A 6156-nucleotide genomic window follows, 5' to 3' on the forward strand; every position below is an offset into this window, starting at 1 on the left:
AATAGGAATCACGACTTGCATGTCGATGAGTATGACAACCGGCAGGAGCCATAGGAGTTGTCTTAATTTATTTATGACCTGCATGTCAACATAAACGTCATGTAATTACTTTACTTTATTGCTAAAGCGTTAGCCATAGTAGTAGAAGTAATAGATGACATGACAACTTCAAGAAGACACGATGATGGAGATCATGGTGTCATGCCGGTGACGATAATGATCATGGAGCCCCGAAGATGGAGATCAAAAGGAGCAATATGATATTGGCCATATCATGTCACTATTTGATTGCATGTGATGTTTATCATGTTTTTGCATCTTGTTTACTTAGAACGACGGTAGTAAATAAGATGATCCCTCATAATAATTTCAAGAAAGTGTTCCCCCTAACTGTGCACCGTTGCGACAGTTCGTTGTTTCGAAGCACCACGTGATGATCGGGTGTGATAGATTCTAACGTTCACATACAACGGGTGTAAGATAGATTTACACACGCGAAACACTTAGGTTGACTTGACGAGCCTAGCATGTACAGACATGGCCTCGGAACACAAGAGACCGAAAGGTCGAGCATGAGTCGTATAGAAGATACGATCAACATGAAGATGTTCACCGATGTTGACTAGTCCGTCTCATGTGATGATCGGACACGGCCTAGTTGACTCGGATCATGTAATCACTTAGATGACTGGAGGGATGTCTATCTGAGTGGGAGTTCATAAGATGAACTTAATTATCCTGAACATAGTCAAAAGGTCTTCGCAAATTATGTCGTAGCTCGCGCTTCAGTTCTACTGTTTAGATATGTTCCTAGAGAAAATTTAGTTGAAAGTTGATAGTAGCAATTATGCGGACTAGGTCCGTAAACTGAGGATTGTCCTCATTGCTTCATAGAAGGCTTATGTCCTTAATGCACCGCTCAGTGTGCTGAACCTCGAACGTCGTCTGTGGATGTTGCGAACATCTGACATACACATTTTGATAACTACGTGATAGTTCAGTTAAACGGTTTAGAGTTGAGGCACCGAAGAAGTTTTAAAACATCGCGAAACATATGACATGTTTCAAGGGCTGAAATTGGGATTTCAGGCCCGTGCCCACGTCAAGAGGTATAAGACCTCCGACGATTTTCTTAGCCTGCAAACTAAGGGAGAAAAGCTCAATTGTTGAGCTTGTGCTCAGATTGTCTGAGTACAACAATCATTTGAATCAAGTAGGAGTTGATCTTCCAAATGAGATAGTGATGTTTCTCCGAAGTCATTATCACCAAGCTGCTAGAGCTTCGTGATGAACTATAATATATCAGGGACATATATGATGATCCTTGAGATATTCGCGATGTTTGACACCACAAAAGTAGAAATCAAGAAGGAGCATCAATTGTTGATGGTTGGTGAAACCACTAGTTTCAAGAAGGGCAAGGGAAAGAAGGGAAACTTCATGAAACGGCAAATCAGCTGCTGCTCTAGTGAAGAAACCCAAGGTTGAGCCCAAACCCGAGACTAAGTGCTTCTGTAATAAGGGGAACAGCCACTGGAGCAGAATTACCCTAGATACTTGGTAGATGAGAAGGCTGGCAAGGTCGATAGAAGTATATTGGATATACAATGTGTTAATGTGTACTTTACTAGTACTCCTAGTAGCACCAGGGTATTAGATACCAGTTCGGTTGCTAAGTGTTAGTAATTTGAAACAAAAGGCTACGGAATAAACGGAGACTAGCTAAAAGGTGAGATGACGATATGTGTTGGAAGTATTTCCAAGGTTGATCAAATATCGTACACTCCCTCTACCATCGAGATTGGTATTAAAACCTAAATAATTGTTATTTGGTGTTTGCGTTGAGCATAGACATGATTGGATTATGTCTATCGCGATACGGTTATTCATTTAAGGAGAATAATGGTTACTCTGTTTATTTGAATAATACCTTCAATGGTCTTGCACCTAAAATGAATGGTTTATTGAATCTCGATCGTAGTGATACACATGTTCATGCCAAAAGATATAAGATAGTAATTATAGTACCACCTACTTGTGGCCCTGCCACTTAAGTCATATCGGTATAAAACGCATGAAGAAGCTCCATGTTGATGGATCTTTGGACTCACTCATTTTGAAAGGATTGAGACATGCGAACCATGTTTGTTGGTAGATATGCATGAAGAAACTCTATACAGATGGATCGTTTGGACTCACTTGATTTTGAATCACTTGAGACATGCAAATCATACCACATGGGCAAGATGACTCAAAGCCTCGGTTTCAGTAAAATGGAACTAAAAAGCAACTTGTTGGAAGTAATACATTTTTTGATGTGTGCAGTCCAATGAGTGCTGAGGCATGTAGTGGATATCGTTATGTTCTTACTTCACAGATGATTTGAGTAGATGTTGAGTATATTTACTTGATGAATCACGAGTCTGAATTATTGAAAGGTTCAAGTAATTTTAGGGTGAAGTTGAAAGATCGTCGTGACAAGAGGATAAAATATCTATGATATGATCATAGAGATGAATATCTGAATTACGAGTTTGGCATAGAATTAAGACATTGTGGAAATTGTTTCACAACTAATACAGCCTGGAACACCATAGTGTGATGGTGTGTCCGAACATCATAGCTGCACCCTATTGGATATGATGCATACCATGATGTCTCTTATCGAATTACCACAATAGTTTATGGGTTAGGCATTAAAGACAACCACATTCACTTTAAATAGGGCACCACGTAATTCCGATGAGATGACACCGTATGAACTATGGTTTAGAGAAACCTAAGCTGTCATTTCTTAAAAGTTTGGGGCTGCGACACTTATGTGAAAAAGTTTCAGGCTGATAAGCTCGAACCCAAAGCGGATAAATGCATCTTCATAGGACACCCAAAACAGTTGGGTATACCTCCTGTCTCAGATCCGAAAGCAATAAGGGATTGTTTCTAGAATCGAGTACTTTCTCGAGGAAAAGATTCTCTCGAAAGAATTGAGTGGGAGGATGGTGGAGACTTGATGAGGTTATTGAACCTTCACTTCAACTAGTGTGTAGCAGGGCACAGGAAGTTGTTCCTGTGGCACCTACACCAACTGAAGTGGAAGCTTATGATAGTGATCATAAAACTTCAGATCAAGTCACTACCAAACCTCGTGGGATGACAAGGATGCGTACTACTTCAGAGTGGTACGTAATCCTGTCTTGGAAGTCATGTTGCTAGACAACAATGAACCTACGAGCTATGGAGAAGCGATGGTGGGCCTGGATTCCGATAAATGGCTCGAGGCCATATAATCCGAGAGAGGATCCATATATGAAAACAAAGTGTAGACTTTGGAAGAACTACTTGATGGTCGTAAGGCTGTTAGGTACATATGGATTTTAAATGGAAGACGGACAATGATGGTAAGTATCACCATTAAGAAATCTCGACTTGTCATTAAGATGTTTTCCGACAAGTTCAAGGAGTTGACTACGGTGAGACTTTCTCACTCGTAGCGATGCTAAGAGTCTGTTGGAATTATATTAGCGATTACTGCATTATTTATGAAATCTTGCAGATAGGATGTCAAAACATTGTTTCCTCGACAATTTTCTTGAGGAAAGGTTGTATGTGATACAAACGGAAGGTTTTGTCAATCCTGAAAGATGCTAATAAGTATGCAAAGCTCCAGCAATCCTTCTAAGGACTGGAGTAAGCATCTCGGAGTTGGAATGTATGCTTTGATGAGATGATCAAAGATTTTGGGTGTATACAAAGTTTATGAGAAACTTGTATTTCCAAAGAAGTGAGTGGGAGCACTATAGAATTTCTGATGAGTATATGTTGTTGACATATTGTTGATCAGAAATGACGTAGAATTTTTGGAAAGCATATAGGGTTATTTGGAAAGTGTTTTTCAATGGAAAGCCTGGATTAAGCTACTTGAGCATTGAGCATCAAGATCTATAAGGATAGATCAAAACACTTAATGGTACTTTCAAATGAATACATACCATGACAAGATTTTGAAGGAGTTCAAAATGGATCTGCAAAGAAGGAGTTCTTGGCTATGTTGTAAGGTGTGAACATTGAGTAAGACTCGAAACCTGACCGCGGCAGAATAGAGAGAAAGGACGAAGGTCGTCCCCTATGCTTTAGACGTAGGCTCTAAAGTATGCTATGCTGTGTACCGCACCTGAAGTGTGCCTTGCCATGAGTCAGTCAAGGGGTACAAGAGTGATCCAAGAATGGATCATAGGACAGCAGTCAAAGTTATCCTTAGTAAATAGTGGACTAAGGAATTTTCTCGGTTATGGAGGTGATAAAGAGTTCGACGTAAAGAGTTACGTCGATGCAAGCTTAACATCTATCTGGATAGCTCTGAGTAGAGATACCGGATACGTATAATGGAGCAACAATTTAGAATAGCTCCAAGTAGAACAGTTATTTGAAATGGCTCCAAATAGAGCGTGGTAGCTGCATCTAGAAGATGACATAGAAATTTGCAAAGTACATTCGGATCTGAATGTTTCAGACCCGTTGACTATAACCTCTCTCACAAGCATAACATGATCAAACCTAGATCTCATCGAGTGTTAATCACATGGTAAATGTGAACTAGATTATTGACTCTAGTAAACTCTTTGGGTGTTAGTCACATGGGGATGTGACCTTGAGTGTTAATCACATATCGATGTGAACTAGATTATTGACTCTAGTGCAAGTGGGAGACTGTTGGAAATATGCCCTAGAGGCAATAATAAATTGATTATTATTATATTTCCTTGTTCATGATAATCGTTTATTATCCATGCTAGAATTGTATTGATAGGAAACTCAGATACATGTGTGGATACATAGACAACACCATGTCCCTAGTAAGCCTCTAGTTGACTAGCTCGTTAATCAATAGATGGTTACGGTTTCCTGACCATGGACATTGGATGTCGTTGATAACGGGATCACATCATTAGGAGAATGATGTGATGGACAAGACCCAATCCTAAGCATAGCACTAGATCGTGTAGTTCGTATGCTAAAGCTTTTCTAATGTCAAGTATCATTTCCTTAGACCATGAGATTGTGCAACTCCCGGATACTGTAGGAGTGCTTTGGGTGTGCCAAACGTCACAATGTAACTGGGTGGCTATAAAGGTACACTACGGGTATCTCCGAAAGTGTCTGTTGGGTTGGCACGAATCGAGACTGGGATTTGTCACTCCGTGTGACGGAGAGGTTTCTCTGGGCCCACTCGGTAGGACATCATCATAATGTCCACAATGTGATCAAGGAGTTGATCACGGGATGATGTGTTATGGAACAAGTAAAGAGACTTGCCGGTAACGAGATTGAACAAGGTATCGGGATACCGACGATCGAATCTCGGGCAAGTATCATACCGATAGACAAAGGGAATTGTATACGGGATTGATTAAGTCCTTGACATCGTGGTTCATCCGATGAGATCATCGTGGAACATGTGGGAGCCAACATGGGTATCCAGATCCCACTGTTGGTTATTGACCGGAGAGTCATCTCGGTCATGTCTGCATGTCTCCCGAACCCGTAGGGTCTACACACTTAAGGTTTGGTGACGCTACGGTTATAGAGATATTAGTATGCGGTAACCGAAAGTTGTTCGGAGTCCCGGATGAGATCCCGGACGTCACGAGAAGTTCCAGAATGGTCCGGAGGTAAAGAATTATATATAGGAAGTGCTATTTCGGCTATCGGGACAAGTTTCGGGGTCACCGGTATTGTACCGGGACCACCGGAAGGGTCCCGGGGGTCCACCGGGTGGGGCCACCTGTCCCGGGGGCCACATGGGCTGTAGGGGGTGTGCCATGGCCTACATGGGCCAAGGGCACCAGCCCCTAGAGGCCCATGCACCAAAGGGACAAGAGGAGGGGAGAGTCCGAAAGGGGGAAGGCACCTCCGAGGTGCCTTGGGGAGGATGGACTCCTCCCCCCTTGGCCGCACCCTTCCTTGGAGGAAGGGGCAAGGCTACGCCCTCCCCCTCTCCCTTGGCCCTATATATAGTGGGGGGGGGGGAAGGGAGGGCAACATAACCTAAGCCCTGGCGCCTCCCTCTCCCTCCCATGACACACCTTCCTCCTCCTGCAGCACTTGGCGAAGCCCTGTTGGAATCCCGCTACTTCCACCACCACGCCGTTGTGCTGC

Source organism: Triticum aestivum, chromosome 5A (genome assembly GCF_018294505.1).
Source record: "Triticum aestivum cultivar Chinese Spring chromosome 5A, IWGSC CS RefSeq v2.1, whole genome shotgun sequence".
Lineage (NCBI taxonomy): Eukaryota > Viridiplantae > Streptophyta > Magnoliopsida > Poales > Poaceae > Triticum > Triticum aestivum.